Raw genomic sequence first — 17,994 nt, 5'->3', positions numbered from 1 at the left:
TGTGGGTGTCCCTGTTCCGCGTTTCGGGATCCCTGGTACATGGTGCCTCCCTCCCGCCAGTTCAGGATCCCCACAATAGGTGCTCCCATCCCCCAATCCAGGCTCTGTGGAGTAGGGGTGTATAAAAAGAGACCATGTCTCACCATCTTGCCCAGGCTACGCTGCAGGGGCTATTCACAGGTGCAATCCCACTACTGATCAGCACAGGAGTTTTGACCTGCTCCGTTTCCGGCCTGGGACGGTTCACCCCTCCTTAGGCAACCTGGGGACCCCAAGCTTCCCCGGGATCACCATATTGATGCCGAGCTTAGTGCGGACACCCGATCGGCACAGCCCCCTGACCAGGCAAGAGAGAGCAGCAGGATTCCCGTATTGTTTCCCGCTCTTGTTTTCTTGATTAGTTTCTCCTCTGCACCAACTTGCTTTTTTTGCTTTGTGAGCCTGGCTAGCTCAGTTGGTAGAGTGTCAGACTTTTAATCTGAGGGTCCAGGGTTCAAGTTCCTGGTCAGGTGATCAACTGCTCACCAAGATCTTAAACTGTGTTTCTGGAGTCCTCTTTGATGTTACCTTTTCTCTTCAGGATTTTCCCTTTCCTCAGAAGGGCCTTTTTGTGTGTGGGTTTGAAGGGGCAACTTCCTGACAGCCCCTCTGTCCTTGCAGCCTGGAGGAATAAAGCCTCTGGGCATAGAGCATGTTCCTTCCCTGCACACACACACACACACACATACAAACACACAGAATATCCCTAAGGAATTAGAATCACCTGCTGCCTTCCCCTTTCCTGCTGGATCCCCAAACGAGGATGCTCTTCAGCCTAAACCCATGTCCCCTCTACTCCCAGTGCCCCTCAGACCCAACCCTCAGTCCCTCCTATGCTCACTGCTCCTCACTCCCAACCCGATCGGCACAACCCCCCGTGGCTGGGAGCTCTGGGATCCACCCACAGTCGCTGAGAGCTGTGGGGTCCATCCGTGGTGGCATGGGTCTGTGGGAGCCCCTTCCGCCACTGGTGGCTGATAGCTGTGAGGCCCCCACCGGCCGACAGCTCCAGTCTTGCTGCCCCAGGGCTGAGGTGGAAAATGTCACTGAGATCTCTGAAAGTCACAGATTCTGTGACCCCCTTTATATAATCTGAGCCTTAATCGTTGTTGACTGTCTCTCTCAATCTAGTGGTCTGCTCTAGCGCAGATGGGACAGGGAAGACAGAAGCTCACCCCCCAGCACAGGTTTGGGCAGCAATGGCTCTTGGGCTATTTGCTGAGCATGCAGAGGACTTGTCCAGGCCGGTGGAGCAGCTCAGCCAGATGAGGAGCTGGAAGAAGGAGACCTGAGCAGCCTGGACATCCCACTTTTTCTCCACAGCCACTGCCTATCAGCAGGATTCCTCCTTCTCCTCAGTGAGACCAAATCTAAGCACCTAGACAGCCGGTCCGTCCGCTGCACCCCAATCCCTCATGCCAGAGCCTCCCTGCCAAAGTCCTGTACCTGGCTCCAGAGAATTGTCTCACATCTCACTGGGAACTTGACTTCTTGTGCCCAGAGAGTCTCTGTCCCACTCAGTAGAGGACCTGAGAAACACAGTGTCTGCCTTTTCCAAATCAGTGCTTGAAAAGGTTTTGTTCCTGTGACCACGTGGCCTAACGGATAAGGGGTCTGATTTTTGGATCAGGCGATTGAGAGTTCGAGTCCCTTCGTGGTTGTGCTGGTGCAACTTTACCTTTGTGCTGAAAGTCCTGCTCCCTTCAGGGCTGGAACCTCTTCTTGGCCGCTCAGGCCAATGCTCTGGCTTCAGCTAGAGCCCCGGGAAGGAGTTGGGGGTTGGGTGTCACAAAGGCTGGGGCATGAGCCCCAGGTGCTTCCAGTCTCACCTTTGCCATTCCTGACTTGCCAAAGAAAATGGGCAGCTGCCCGGGCTAGCGTGTGGAGCAGTTTCCCTCCTCCAAGTGTGCGCCTGTCCCTGTGCTGGAGGGTACTTGCTACATAGCACCTTGGGAGCCTGGGTGTTTCTTTGCTTCTCACCAGCTGGGGAAAAGCTTCTTGGGGTAAAATCTCCTGCCCCACTGCCAAAGTGAGCACCTTGAGTGGGAACGGTCAGAGGCCCCACCAAGGGGGCTGGCCCTGCTTTCCTACCATCTTCTGATGTTGGCCACAGAGCATCAGCAGCTGGCTGTGGGTGGTTTTCAGTGGGGGTTCGGTATGCCAGGGAGCAGGGAGCAGCCTGGCTGGGTGTCTCTGTGGCTGTCTGCTGGCCACGCATAGGCATGGTTCTCCCCTCCTCTTGCCCTGCCCTTGGTTGCTCTGTGGCTTTTAAGCCTTCCCTTGGAGCTGTCAGCACCAGCCGCCTCTGCTCCAGGTGCCCAGAGGAGGAGAGGTGCTGGGCTCCAGCCTGGGACTCTTCCTCCCTCCTGCCTTTCCCTGACTGTGAAACCTGGCCCTGGCCCTCCTTCCTTTAAATGCCACATGGGCAAGAGGAAGAGTGTGGCAGCTGCAGGGACCAAAGTTGTGGGCATCAGGTGAAGGAGCGAGAAACAACCATATGATCAACCCACAGGAATCTCTAGCCAGACTGTTAAGTTCTAGGACCCCAACCTATAGCCGCCAGCCCATTGAACCAGCCAGACCAAAGACCTATCTCCAGTGGGCATCAGTCACCCAGCGTGAGGGGAAAAGAACTCACTCTAGTTCACCCTGAGAGAAGGTAGCCAAGCACATTGAGCTCCAGGGCTTTGTAGCAAAGCAACGTATTTCCAGGAGGTCCCACTGAGATTTGAACTCAGATTCCAGGTTTCAAAGTCCTGAGTGCTGCCCATTACACCATGGGACCTGCTGCTGTTTCATTTTCTAGACCCCTGTGACTCTCAACTGGCTCGTTTGCACTCTGCACTTATTGCTTCCCACTAGTGACTTCCTCTCACAGGACTCTCTCTCCTCCTCCAGCGACTGCAGGTCCTGCCCTGAGTCCCCGCAGCCCCCTGCTTTGTCTCCATTCCCTGAAGGCCACAAAAATGTCACGGAAGGCCTCCCCTCCCTTCTTATCGGCCAGCTGCAGCCTCATCTCCTGGAACTCGGCCAGCTGTCGTTTCATCCAGTCGTACAGTCACATGCTGACTGGCACCCCCAGGGCTGCCCAGAGAATTCCGGGGGCCTGGGGTCTTCGGTGGCAGGGGGCCCCTGCTTCGGCGGTAATTCGCTGGCAGGGGGTCCTTCCGCCCCAGAGTGGTAGGACCCCCCGCCGGCTAAGACCGGAAGTGGAAGAAGCTGTGGTGGCCTGGGCCCCGCAAGAGTTTTCCGGGGCCCCTGGAGCGATTGAAGGACCCTGCTCCAGGAGCCCCAAAAAACTCTTGTGGAGGCCCCTGCAGGGTCCAGGGCCTGGGGCAAATTGCCCCTCTTGCCCTCCCCTCTGGGCGGCTCTGGGCTCCCCTGCCTGGATGCTCTTGTGGAAATCCCAAAAATGACGCTGCAGGAATTGGCACCGTTGGTTTCTTTAATGTTGCAGTGTTTGCCCGACTCCCGGAACAAAGCCATCAACTCCTCCCTCACCGACTCCCACCAATCCCCCATAGAACCCTCTGATGCTTTCCCATTCTGCCAACACCGCCAGGCCTCGCCCCCCTGCTCCTTTATCTTGCAAGATCTGGATGTTCAGCTTCCAATATTCCTCTGCCCTGGGTCAGGGAATTGCCCACATTGAGCACACAGTGAGAGCTGCATGATCCAAACAGTCCATTGGCACCACCCTGCACTGGGCTGTCGACGTGCTCTCCTTCACGGAAATCCGGTCAATGCGACTCCTGGCCTGTCCCCGCAGAAAGGTGTATCCCCTCTGCAGCTGGTGTGAGCTCGGGTCAGAGGAATAGGAGGCAACCGCCCGCCCTCCACTGGTTCCATTACGGAGAAACACGTCCTCTAAGATGATCTCGCTACAGACCTGTGCCAGGTAATGCTCATTGTAAATACGTTTCCTCTGACGGTCGAGAAAATGGGACCAGCGGTTCTCAGGCCGGCTGACACTATTAAACTCAGCCCCAACACCAAACACTGTGTGGTCCAGAGGAAGGGAGCCAGTTGCTACCATAGATCTTTCCTTTCACACCTTAACATCAAGTGCCTCCTCTTGGGCCTCTGAATCCCTGCCACATTCCACATGCCAGATGCCCCTTCCCCAGTACTGTCGTCACTCAGCTTTGCAGAGGAGTTTTCCTCCCAAGTCCCTGCCCCCCTCTGGCACCATCTCCGAGGGCCGTCCTGCCTCACTCTGTTCCCGCCATTTTGGGTCGACAAATAAGTCATGTGGGAAAGTCAGCTCCCATCTCCCATTGTTATAGGTCAGGTGGGCCAAGTAGGGGGAGAAGCCCCTGCTCTCTGTTATCCTGCTGGGGAGCTTAAAATCAGGTACCTGCCTCAGATAAAGGTGCTGCTGCCCTCCCAGAAAACAAGCCCCCCCCAAAGAGGGATGAAAGGGCTTACCAAAGCCTGGGATTGAAGCAGGAACCTTTAGAGTTTCAGTCTAACGCTCTCCCAACTGAGCTATGTTGGCAGCTGCATGGCAGTATTTTGGCCTCCTGCTTCTCTGCCTGGGATGTTTTTGCAGCAGTTGCACACAAAAAGGATGTCATTGTGAGCGGCCCATGAAGACAAGACTCGCTTTGGCCTGCCTTGCTCAGCTTGACTTTCTTTCTCACCCTGTTCCTGCCTGAGTTCCTGGGTTCATCTGGCAGTGGAAGGGGCTGGAGGCCAGTGGCACAGGGAGGAAGTTGAGCTGGACCCTGAGCTAGACTAGACCCTGGCGGTGAGAGTCTGGCCACCACTTGCCGCCCCATCCTGGTGTCCCCCAATGGGAATCATTTTGGGAGGGAAGTGGGGCTTCAGCCTCCCCTCCCCAATTTTAGCTGCTTCCCCTGCTCCCCCCCAGCTATGCTACTGAGTGGAAGCGTCCTGTGCCCATCACACAGAGCTCGATTAATCAAAACCCTCTTCTGCCAGCACCGCGCCTCCTGCTTCTTACACTGGGCCTGCAAGCGAGGGGGCAGCTGGCACAGCACCAAGAGTCTAACCTGTGAGGCAGGAGGTGGCTGACGCCCGCAGCCTGCTGGGGAGCTCCCAGAAGTTATTAAGGGACAGAGACTCCTCAATGCCCTTAGTAACAAGTGTTTGGGGGTCACCAAGGCCAGTAAGGGGGTCACTATGTCGGCCTTATAACCCTGGGTGTCAGGTCACTGTGTAGCTTTGATCTAGAGCTCGGATCCCAACAACCGACCAGCAGCCCACAGCCTCCCCCTGTGTCTGCCCCACCTGGTTCCTCCTTACAGGCCGACCTTACCCCCCTTCCAGCCCCGGATTCACCCCTAATCATCCTACTGACACTCAGAGCCACAGCCGTGGAGGTGCTGACGGAGGGATGGGTGACTCCAGGGTGGGGTTCTTCTCTAAAGATGGCTGGCAGAAAGGTGGTGCTCAGCTCTGTCAGCCACCTGCCCAGCTGCCTCGCTGCCAGGGGATGCAGACGTTTCTGTAAGGCCATTAAATGGGGTATTTGGCTTCTGAGTGAATGTGAGGAATGTGCAATCCTGAGAGGGAATTTCCATCCCTCTTTCCAGTGCTTTTCAGGGCCCCAGTGGCCTAATGGATAAGGCATTGGCTTCTTAAGCCAGAGATTGTGGGTTCAAGTCCCATCTCAGGTGGAAAAACTCCTTTCTTCTTATATATTGCAAAGAAGCCTTGGTGTTATTTTCACCAAGGAAGCTAGGAGATGTTTGAACCCAAAGTACTGGATCTTGGGAACAATCCCCCAGAAATGGCATCTTCTACTTGACAAATGCTTTCTAGACCCATCAGTAGCAAACACTTAATACTAGTGTTTATCTGAGAATAGAAGGAAGGGGAGTGTTTACTCCAACACCTCAGTGAGTGACACAGACAGAAAGAGCAAGGCTGTCCTGAAAGAGAATGGATCTGTCTGGAGACAAAGCACAACCTGAGAATGAGCAACAGTGTGAAAAGAAGAACTTCAAATGTGTGTTAGGTGTTAGTTAGGTTGGTCTGACAAATTTCAAGAAAATACCAATGCTCGTACACTGATGCGGACACTGGCTGCTTCTGGTGTTTTACTGAGAGTTCATTGAGAAATATTTTCCTTAACTATGTTATGGAATATTGGGTGGGCTATAAAGGCACCATTTCTCCTGCTTTTGCCCTTCGAGACAACACGGCTACATGGCATGCGGCCAATGCTCACCTTCCAGTCAACTGCTAGAGAAGACAACACAGACAGGGATGGCAGCAGGGCAGACTGGAGCTCCACGGAGATGGTGGGACCAGGTCTCATCAATGGGGAGGTGGGCACCCCAGCATGCACAAGGCTGAGCCAGCAAGTGCGGTGTGTGCTTCACTGTGCCCCTACTCACTGCACATGGTGGTGGAGGGCAGTTACTGAGTTCGGTTGGTCTGGCAAATTTAGAGCTTGGCTACACTTGCAGATGTAGAGCACTGGGAGTTAAACCACAGAAGGGAAACCGCTGCCGTGTGTTCACACTGACAGCTGCAAGCGCACTGGAGTGGCCACATTAGCAGCTCTGGCAATGCCACAGAGAGCAGTGCACTGTGGTAGCTATCCCAGTGTGCAAGTGGCTGCAATGTGCTTTTCAAATGGGGGACGGGAGTGGAGTGTGACAGGGAGTGTGTTGTGTGTACGTGGGGGGAGCGACAGTGTGTTTGGGGGACTGAGTGTGTGTCAGCATGCTGTCTTGTGTGTTCGGACAGCAGCAGACCCCCCTTCTCTCACACACACTCACAGCAGCAGCATTCCACACTAATGGTTGCTTTGTCCCAGAGCAGATAAGCAGCCGGCTGTCGGAAACGGAGCTTTGAAAGGGGATATCTGCATGCCTGCAGCCGATTTCAAAACAATGACCAGAGTGGGCACTTGACTTCAGGGGATTATGGGACATTTCCTGAGGCCAAACACAGTGCAGTGATGCAACACATCATCCACACTGATGCCCGGGTATTTCAGCAGGGCTCAGCGAGCTTTATACTTCTCATGGAGGTGGATTACCAGGAGCGCTCCACCTACAGAGCTCCATGTGCCTTGCGAGTGTGGACACCTCAGGAGTTAGGGCACCCGGGGCTGCTTTAATGGGCTCTAACTTGCAAGTGTAGCCAAGCCCTTAGACTATGTCACTTGTGTGACTTACTTGTGCTATTGTGATAAATACAATAGACGTGCAATGGTCAGAAATTGCACCAGCAGAAAAGTATATTGCAGGGAAACCATAAGGAAATTAAGAGTTTAAATTATCCTCCACATGTCCCATGTCCCACTAAAATGAATCCAACCCACAGGTCACATGGGCAGAAGTATCGGTGTCAGGATGCTACATTGTTAGCATAGTAAATGAAGCTGCAAAATAAATTATTTTTAAATGACCTCACTCTATTTTTTACAATCCTGTGTTAAGAGGTAATAGATACAGATGGACACCAGGCAGGGTCGCTTGGAGGACGAAGCGTTTATGCTTCCATCCCCCACCACTGTCAAGTTTTAGCCAATTAGGACAAGTCAGCAAATAAGAACAACCTCAGGTCTCAGTAACTGCTGCAGGTAGCAAAGTCCTACAGGGAGCAGTTTCTGGCACTACACCTGCGCAGCTCTGCTCCCTGGCTCTTCTCAGGCTCCTGCTCTCTCCTTAGCTCTGCCCCACTCTGGCCCAGGCAGTTCCAGCTCCCACGGAGGATGGGACCCCCTGGCCTGGTGACTCCCTCATTACACTGCCTGGCCTGTCAGTCCGGCTAACTTGGAGCTTTGGCCTCTCCCCATTGCCCAGGGGCCTGTCAGTCTCAGGGGCCTGATTTCCCATTGACCCTTCCCTCTTCTATTGGTGCTGGGAACTAGCCAACCAAACCCCCCACTAAGCTTTAGTAAGGGGCCAACAGTCCCTTACTCGAGCAGGTCCCATGAGGGTCACTGATGGCCAGAGAAGGCAGCATGAGCTGGTCCCATGGTGTAATGGGCAGCACTCAGGACTTTGAATCCTGCCATCTGAGTTCAAATCTCAGTGGGACCTTGTGGTAAAGCCCTGTAGCTCTTGCTGCTCCACTTCCCTGTCTCCAGCTGTGCAAGCACCATTTTTTTTCCCCTCCTGCTGGATGGGTCAGGGCTCTAGAACTGACACCTGAGGGTTGGGATTCTCACGGCTTCACCTGGTGCCCACAAGTCTGGCACTTGCCACTGTGCTTTCCCTCTTGCCCACCTGGCACTTGAAAGAAGCAGGGCCAGGGCCAGGCTTCATAGTCAGGGCTGGGCAGGCGGAAGCCCAGCACCTCTCCTCCTCTGGGCACCTGGAGCAGAGGTGGCTGGTGCTGACAGCTCCAAGGGAAGGTTTAAAAGCCACAGAGGCCAGGGCAAGAGGAGGAGAGGGTGAAGGAATAAGCCCTCTAACACTGTCATTTGTTGCTCTAGGCTCCATTCACATCCCACTTCTCACACAATCACTGTCTTCTATCTGATGAAATAGCTTAATTTCAACCTCTCCTGTAACATTACACCACCAACTATTTAGCATTTGTATGAGAGAAGTTGGAGGGAATTCAAACATCTTCAAAAGTGGTGCGTGTAGAGCCCCTAGCTGGGTAAATTCCAAGCTCCTTACCCAGAAGAGTCTTGGCCTGGCTTGAGGGGGGCAGGCTTGGCTGGTCAATATAGAGCGGGAGGGAGAAGGGTACATGGACAGTGTAGATTGTGAGACTCATAAGCTGTGGTTATGTGTTCTGAGAGTTATCCCCTTGCTTTCCATTTAAGGTCAGGGAGGGATATTATAACCAAGTGTTCTGGCAAAACTTTCCCCCCGGCCTGGTCAGTGAATCCTACAGTGAGAAACTTTCTGTGCATTTCAGTTTCTTGTATTGTTGCATGGGGCCTGAGGTGCTGGAAGGGAAATGTCCATGGAAAACTTGGACATCACTGTTGTCCGAAAAAAGGCAGGTGTTAGACACTATCGCTTCTCGTATTCCCGTGGAATCCGAGTCTAGCTAAAGAATTTCTGTCTATCCTAGAGAGAATCATTCCATTGTAAATACAAATGAAATAAGATCTTCAGGTCGAGTCAGCGCCTTTTAAAAATATTTACTGAGAAAAAAGCCATTCTTTGCCTTGTTGATATGGACAAGAAGCCCTCTTTTCCTTTCCATTTCAAATGCGAAATGAATGGAGATTTTCATTGAAAAACTTCTGGTTTTTAAAGGAATTGAACCCAGGCCATGGCTGTTAAAACACCAGAACCTACTGCTTAAAGCACCAGGGAGGGCTGTTTTTTTTTTGACAGCCAGTGTTGTTTTTCTCAGCCTCCTACTTCAGCAATGTCAGACTCTGAGTGTAGTTAAGCTCTGGAATAGGCTCCCAAAGGCGTCTGTGGTGTCTCTGTCCTCAGAGGTTTTTAAGAACAGGTTGAACAAACCTCTGTCGCGGATACTCTGCATATACTTGGTCCCATAGACAACCTGCTCTGGCTCTATCTGCTACCTTCATCGTGTTTGGATGTAAAGGTGGGAAATGATGGGGAAATTGGCCCCTCGTTCAAGTTTAAATGTTGTAACTTCTACATCTAGACCGGGGTGGCCAACCTGAGCCAATGTAACTGCCAAACGTGCACCTTTGTATGCAACTGCTGAGTCAGTTGTGAACCTTGCTACCATTATCATTATCCCTTTGAAATGATGATGGTGATGGACACTTGGCTGTATATCCCAGAGTGCCCTGGACGTCTACAGGCTGCATTAGCCAATCCAACCATTTGGCACTTACAGATGGGCACCTCTCTACTGTGCCTGAGTCTTGTACAGCTATGAATGGCTGGTAGATGCCGATATTTTCCCGTCTTTTTAACCAGTACTAATACCCAGCCAGGCCAGGGCTGGGAAGAGAGAGAGAGCAGCAGGTTTCCCCTATTGTGGCCATCTCACTTTTTCTTGAATAGCTTCACCTCTGCACCAACTTATAATTTTCTTATGTGAGCCTGGCTAGCTCAGTTGGCAGAACATCAGACTTTTAATCTGAGGGTCCAGGGTTCAAGTCCCTGGTGAGGTGAAAAACTTCTCACTGTGATTATAAAAATCTGTCTTTCTGGAGTCTTGTTCAGTGTTACTCTTTCTCTCCAGGATTTTGCCTTTCCTAAGAAGGGCCTTTCTGGGGGGGGATTGAAGGAGCAACTCCTTGACATCCCCTCTGTCCTTGCAGGCTGGAGGAATAAAGTCCTCTGGCCATATAGCATGTTCCTCCCCTGCAGACACAAACACACAGAATATTCATAAGGAATTAGAATTAGAATCCACCACATTCCTTGGGAGCTTGTTCCTGTCGTGAATCATCCTTGCTGTTGAATATTTGTGCCTTAGTAGTAATATGAATTTGTCTCTTTTCACCTTCCAGCCATTGGGTCTTGTTATGCCTTTCTCTGCTCAATTAAAGAGCCCTTTCATACCCAATCTTTTGTCTCCATTAATGCCCTTCAACACTTCAATGAAATCACCTTTCAATCTTCTTTTGATAAGCTAAACAGGTTGAGCTCGTTCAATAGCAAAGAGCCACCAAATGTTCTGAGGGCTGGAGAAAAATGTCTTCTAGGGAAAGTGGTGGATTCTCCATCTCTTGATATCATTTAATGAAGACTAGACGCCTTTCTGGAATGTGTTTGCCCCAAAAGTAGCTATTGTGTCATACAGGAGGCCTGTGATATGCAGGGGGTCAGATTAGATGCTCTAGTTGTCTCTTCTGGCCATAAAGTCGACTAATTTCTGAAAAACTGAGTGTAGCATTGGAAGCAGCGTCTGATGTTTTCCTGTCTAGCCAGTTTGCTGCCTAGAACGAACGCTCCTTGAGTGGGGTGACCACAGGGAGTAGCTCAAACCTCCAAAGTGCCTGGCCAGGGGCAGGACATTAGCACAGCAAGGGAAGGGTGTGGCAGTGACATCACAAAGGCTTTTTGCAGGACCTCAGACTATTGGTCCAAGGTGTTGGGGAGGTGGTGACCTCACAGAGAGATGCTGACATCAGCCAGGCAGGACAGGGGCGAGGGGCCAGGGAAACCTCAGAGACCCCTGTGGCTTTGCTTCAGCAAGTCTCCTTCCCCAGGTCTCTCTTTGAGGACTGAGAGAGTATTCGGGTTCAGGCATGTGAGCGCCAGGAGGAACCTCTTTCGAGTTTTCTCCTTCCCTTTTAGTGATTTTACTAGTAAACAGAAGTCCATGTTTAGAAGGTAAGAGCCTCCTCGAGGTTTGAAACCTGTTCAGTCTGATCCATCTAGTGACCACTGAATCCTAGGCATGGAAAACACGAGCTTAAGGAGGCAGAATTTTATTCCGAACCTGGGATTTTGTCCCTTAGAATCACTGGGGACATTAGGGTTTGTCCTTTTGGTTTCACCTTTTCCTCCATCCACCTCCCTCCTTTCTCTTTGTCTCTTGCTTCTTTTGTCTTTTCTCCTGTTCCCCTCCCAACACCAGGAAGGCATTTTTCTCCAGCCCTCAGAACACTTCGTGGCTCTTTGGTCATCAGACTCCTGAACTGCAGCTGGATGTGGTTCTTGTTCTTCTGCACAGCACAGCTCCTGGAGAAGAGAGGTCTGCAAATGTACATTCGTATGATACCTTTGTTTAACTGATGAAAACATAAATTGACACTTTGAGGATTGAAACTGATTTCAGCTGATGGACAGCTTTGCTAGGTTTTTATGCATTTGGACAGTGAAATATTGAGTGTTTACATTGATATCAAGCACTCCTGTATAGAGGAGCCCCTGAACAGAATGGAGAATGGAAATGAAAATGTTTTCCTTTTTTTAAAAAAAAAGAAAGAGGGTTATAAGAGAACACAGAGGTTTGAACTGAGGACTACGTGAAATGCAGTCAAGCACTTTAACACTGAGCAATATCCCCATGACAACAGGACTATGGAATCATGATGTCCAGCACTTTGAAGGACAGACCCTGCTTCATCGAGCTCCTTTGCCATTCCCAGACCACAGGTGGTTTTAAAAATGGGGTTTGATTAAACTTCTTAAATGTGGTAAACACCACAGCTTGCGCACCCACCGATATAGCTTCTCCCACTGACATAGCTGCCACCTCTTGGGAAGTGGATTAACTGCACCCACAGGAAAACTCTCTCCCATCAGCCTAGAGCAGTGGTTCTCAAGCTGTGAGTCAGGACCCCAAATTGGGTCATAACCCTGTTTTAATGGGGTCACCAGGGCTGGCATTAGACTTGTTGGTGCCTGGGGCTGAAACCAAAAGTCTGAGCCCCACCACCCAGGGCTGAATCCCTCAAGCTCTGGTTTTGCCCTCCCCTAACTGGGGCAGGGCTCAGGCTTTGTCTCCTCTGCCTGTGCTCAGTGTAGAGGGGCTTGGTGCGTCTTTCTAGGGTCAGGTAGTAAGTTGTTTTTTTTTTGGCAGAAGGGGGTTGCAGTGAAAGAAAGTTTGAGAAACCCTGGCACAGAGCCTCTGAGTATGTCTAGACTTGGCTCCCTGTGGCAGATCAGACACTGAAAGTGCAGCCATGGAGACACCACACACCAGCCTTGCCCAGCAGGCAAGAATCAAACATCCACAGACAAATGCCTGTAGCTTTTTAACCCATCTCCCTAAGCCCTCAGCCCCCACCATTTAACAAAGGGGCTTTTCTGCACTATGGTTCTGGTCTCACTGAAGGGTCATTTCCAATTGTTTGCTCAGAGCAGCATTACGGGAAATGGTGCCCTGGGCAAAGCTTGTACTTTGGCACTTCCCCACTGCCCCTGGACGATCCCCACTCCCGCTTTACCGCTAGCTCCTGCACTCCCAACCCTTGCGCCTCCTTCACCCCTACCTCTTCCCCCTCCTGTGCCCCATTTGCCCTTAATTCCCTGGGCCACCAGCCATTGCCCCTCTCCTGCAGCCCCTTCACATGGCTCCAGTGCTGGGGTCCCCACACTTGTTCTTCCTTTCCCTGGGCTTTGGCATCACTAGCCCCTGATTAGCAAGTAGGGTTCAGTGGTCTCCCAAAAGTGGGGCATGACTCCTAGGGGGACACAGAGGAACATTCATGGAGTCAATGAAATCAATTGAGTTTCTTCAGTCTCTCGCTGTAGACATTTCCCTTGTTTTTAAAGGCAAAAATCCTGATCTTTCCAATGGGAGCTGCTGCTTCAATGTTCAGTTTGGGGAGGGATCTGGCTGCACTCAGAGATCTGACCCTCGCTGTGCAGCAGGAGGCGGAGGGAAGCTGATTGTCAGGGCTCAGGGCAGCTCCCTGCCATGCTGAGCCAGTGTCTGTGCTAAGCTCGGCATCAATCAGGTGATTCTGGGAAGTTCGGGGTCCCCGGGCTCCCACAGGAGGGTGAAGCAGGTCACCCCTGGAGCAGGTTAAAGCTGCAGGGTGACAGTGGGGTTGCTGCCCCTGTGAACAGCTGCTGTAGCACCGCCGGGGCAGGACAGGGAGAGCCAGTTATACCCCCCCCCTCAGCCTGTATCGGGGGATGGGAGCACTCACACCCTGGGGACCCACCCACCAGAGACCTGCTGGGGGGGGGGAGTGGCACCCACACACCCAGGATGTTTTAGGGGGGGACAAGGGCATCCACACTCTGGGATCCTCTGCAGAGGGACGGACACCCACACATCCAGGATTCTGTATGGGGGGCAGAGGTACCCGGACACCTGGGCGGGGGAAGGGGGCACCGAAACAGCCGGGATCTTACCTGGGAGGACAGCGGCGCCTGCAGCTCGACATGAGACGGGGGCGAGGGGAGAAGGAGCATTTCCCAGTTCCAGGCTGTCCCCGTCTGGCCAATGCACAGAGCTCACAAGCAGAGTTTAAAGCTCCAGCTGCCAGGCTGCAAAACAAGCCGGGCTCTGTGGCTGGTGCCTGTGATCCCAGCGCCTGGGGAGGCTGAGGCTGGCGGATTGCTTGAGCTCAGGAGTTCTGGGCTGCAGGAGGCTGTGCTGATCAGGTGTCCGCACTAAGTTCAGCATCAATATGGTGATCCTGGGGAAGCTGGGGGTCCCCAATTTGTCTAAGCAGGGGTGAACTGGCCCAGGTTGGAAATGGAGCAGGTCAAAACTTCTGTGCTTATCAGTAGTGGGATCGCACCTGTGAATAGCCTAGGTGAGACATGGTCTCTTTTTAGACCTCCCTCTCCCCCCCGCCCCCGCAGAGCCTGCATGGGGGGATGGGAGCACCCACACGCTGGGGATTCTGACTTGGGGGGAGGGACACCCCCCTGCAACACAGATCTTGAAAAGAGGAACAGAGACACCCACACACCACAGAGCCTGGATGGGAGCAGGGGAACCACACACAGGAGCTAGTTCATGGGGTGGGGGACACACCCATATGCTCCGTTGCACCATTCTTAATGAGAAGAACGGGGGCATCCACACAACACAGATCCTTAATGGGCAGGGGGACACCCACACACTCCACTATTAAGCAGGAGGGACAGGGGCACCAGACACCCACAGTAGCTTGGAGAACACCCACATCCACCGGATACCTCATGGGGGGTAAGACAGAGGGGATTGTAATGGGGCCCAGCGCACCCATGCACCAGGGATTGTTAAGCGTTGAAGGGACAGGGACACCCACACACACTGAGATCACGTCCTTGGAGGAACGCAAACCCTCCACAGAAAGACCTGGTCTGTTCTGTGATGGCAGCCCAGCCTGGGTGAGTCAAAGTCTCTTTTTATACAGCCACGCCACAGCGATCCTGACTAGGGGGAGAGAGACACCCACCCCCCAGAGATCCTTAATGGTCTAGGGTGCACCCACACACCAGGGATTCTTATGGGTGGGAGGAATGGAGACAGCCAGACACACTGAGATCACTTCCTCCAAGGAGCCTGGGCCAGACAGGGAGACACAGTCCCCCTTTACAGATCTGCCAGACAACCTTCCTCCCACCCCCTCCACAGAATGTTCTTATCTGGAGGTGAAGCCAGGGAAACCACATGGAGGATTCATATCTGGGGAACGGGGGGGACCCACTTACCACCAGGGATTCTTAAGGGCAGGAGGAACAGGGACTCCCACCTCTGTGGCATGGGGGTGGGTCGTCTGCTGGGATCATCTGGGCATATTTCACCTCGTCAGCTCCCTGCCATTGCCTTGGGGGCCCCTTGTTCGCTGCCTCTGGCACCCAGTTTAGCCTCCTTCCTGAGGGCTGAGACGCTTTGATCTGTCTAAGGTCAGTGGGATCAATACGTGTCATGGTGTAATTCTGTGTTATTCGGGGGTCAGACTAGCTGAACTAATGGCCCCTTCTGCCCTTAAACGCCATGAAAACATTTCCCTGGTTTCTCCTTGCGCCTGACAGACACCACGGTGAGGGGCCCAATAGAAGATCCTGGACACAGCGCTCTGGCTCTTACTTTACTTGGGGACGTCAGCGCTTTCCTAGCAAAGCTGCTGCTAAAGCGCTGGATTTGGGGAACGGTTCGGCTCCGGTTCAGAGATCTGCCTGCGGGGTGTGAACTTGCCACGAGGAGTGGGAAACGCAACCAGCAATGGGAGGCGTTGGCTGAGCTCCGGGCTGCCCCCGTATGGCCAAAGCTTAGAACTGAGCAGCGGAGTTTAAAGCTGGCGCTGGGAGGGACCTGAACACGTGGGGCACGAAGGCTCCTGCGTGTAACGCTTGTTGGGTGGGCAGCTGAGCGTAGCTGATTGCCGGAGTTCAGGGCTGCACCCCGGGGTGCTGAGCAGGTGTCTGTGCTCAGGTTGGCCTTGCTATGATGGTTTCTGAGAAATTTGGGGTTGCCAGTTCCCCCTAGGGAGAGGGGAGCCAGCCCAGGAAAGGAGGCTTTCAAAACTCTGGTACCAATAGACAGTGGGACTGCCCCTGTGAAGAGCCGCTGCAGCCCCTCCAGGGAGAGCCGGGCTCTCTTTATGCAGCCCCTCCCCCATTCCTCAGGACGAGGGTTGTGCTCAAAGATCTGTGCCCCGTGTTTTCACCTCCATGTGAAACGCACAGTGCAAATAACCCTCAGCCCATCAGCTCAGTTCCAGGCTCCACTTCCACCCGCTCAGAGCGCAGAGCTCCCAGGCTGAGCCTGAAGTTGGAAGCGGGAGACAATGTAACCAGCCGGGCCCCGTGGCTGGTGCCTGTGATCCCAGCTCCTGGGGAGGCTGAGGCCGGCGGGTCGCTTGAGCTCAGGAGTTCTGCGCTGCAGGGGGCTGTGCCGATCAGGTGTCCACACTAAGTTTGGCATCAATATGGTGATCCTGGGGAAGCTTGGGGTCCCCAGGTTGCCTAAGGAGGGGTGAACCGGCCCAGGTCGGAAACGGAGCAGGTCAAAACTCCCGTGCTGATCAGTAGTGGGATCGCGCCTGTGAATAGCCCCTGCAGTGTAGCCTGGGCAAGACAGTGAGACACGATCTCTTTTTATACAGACACCCCCCGCAGAGCCTGGATGGGAGGATGGGAGCACCCACACGCTGGGGATTCTGACTTGGGGGGAGGGATGCCCCCTTGCCACATGGATCTGAAAAGGGGAACAGAGACACCCACAGATCCCAGATGGGGGCAGGCAGGGGAAACCACACACTGGAGCTAGTTCATGGGGTGGGGGACAGAGACACCCACCGGAGATCCTGGATGGGAGCACCCACATGATGGGGATCTTGAACTGGGAGGAGGGAAGCACCATGTACCAGAGGTTCTGAAGGGGGAACAGGGACACCCACACACCAGGTGTCTCGCAGTAAGAGCTGCGGTCTTCATTTACACACAGCAGTGATGGGGAATTAACCACGTCCCTCGCGGAGCTTGTTCCACTAGATGATTAGCCTCATTGAAGTACCCAGACCTTTTAACAATAAGAAGTGAAATGAAATGGCCACATGATGGCAACAGAACCTAAGAAACGTGTTAGTGTCTAAGGTGCCACATCTGTGGGTGGGAAAAAGGGACCAGGAAGCAGTGCGGCCTCATTACGGGACAGGAGGCCCGCACCACACCCAGGCCTGCCTCTTGCCTTCAGCCCAGGCAGCCAGAGGTGCCAGGGAGCTCTCTGGCAGTCCGCCGCCTCAGCCAGGAAATAAGGAAAAGGCGATGAATGAAGAAGTCAGGAAATAACAAGGAAATGAAGAGGTTTGTCGAATGGGTTTCTGCCCGATTTACCATCTTCTCAGCTACCGCTCAAAGTTAAAGACCTAAAGTCAACCTATTGGCATAAGTATAGATGGTTGGATCGGAATTAAAAGGAGCTGCTGTCACAAGTGTTAGGTGCCTGCAAGCAGCATGCAGACTGTTTAAAACCGCCGCAATTAGATGCTCAGATGAAACGTTTGCCCTAAATCAGAAACGACAATAGGAGGACCAGCAGAACGCCACTCTAGGTTCATGGCAGAGTAATGGAGGCTGTTAGAGGCAAAAAGTCATTCCTCAAAATTTGGAAATCAGATCCTAGTGAGGATAATAGGAAGGTGCACAAACTCTGGCCTGTTAAGTGTCAAAGTGTAACAAGTCAGGCCAAGAAAGAATCTGAGAAGCAACACGCTAAAGACACAAAAGCTAAGCATAAATCCGGTCAATGCGAGTCCTGGTCTGTCCCCGCAGAAAGGTGAACCCCCTCTGTGGCTGGAGTGAGCTCCTCTAAGCCGACCTCACTACAGACCTGCGCCAGGTAGTGCTCATTGTAAAAATGTTTCTTCTGAAGGTTGGGAAAATGGGACCAGCGGGCCTCAGGCCGGCTGACACAATTAAAATCCCCCCCAACACCAAACATCATGCAGTCCAGAGGAAGGGAGCCTTTGATCTTTCCTCTCATGCCTTAACTGGGGACCATACACACTAATATAGCAGTAACCAGTGCCACAGAGCACAAAGCCCACCAGTAATGCCCTCCCTGGTTGGAGCTCCAGCCCCTTCTGTACTCGCACCGCCAACGTGAAGAACAAGACTCCAGCCCCATCATTCTTCCCTGGCCAGGAGGCCCTTCCTCCAATCACCCTCTGCCCATCAAGCT

General features: G+C 53.0%; 2 non-coding genes across 2 annotated transcripts; both read left to right on the top strand.

Moving 5' to 3' along the window:
* Nucleotides 1-439: 439 nt before the first annotated feature.
* On the top strand, nucleotides 440-512 carry TRNAK-UUU. Its single transcript has one exon. It is a non-coding gene; the product is annotated as a tRNA-Lys (tRNA).
* A 7,479-nt stretch (nucleotides 513-7,991) lies between these two features.
* Nucleotides 7,992-8,063, top strand: TRNAQ-UUG. The gene has a single exon. It is a non-coding gene; the product is annotated as a tRNA-Gln (tRNA).
* Nucleotides 8,064-17,994: the final 9,931 nt, after the last annotated feature.

Source organism: Mauremys reevesii, unplaced genomic scaffold (genome assembly GCF_016161935.1).
Source record: "Mauremys reevesii isolate NIE-2019 unplaced genomic scaffold, ASM1616193v1 Contig4, whole genome shotgun sequence".
Classification (NCBI taxonomy): Eukaryota; Metazoa; Chordata; order Testudines; family Geoemydidae; genus Mauremys; species Mauremys reevesii.
This window is presented reverse-complemented; position numbering and strand designations above follow the sequence as displayed.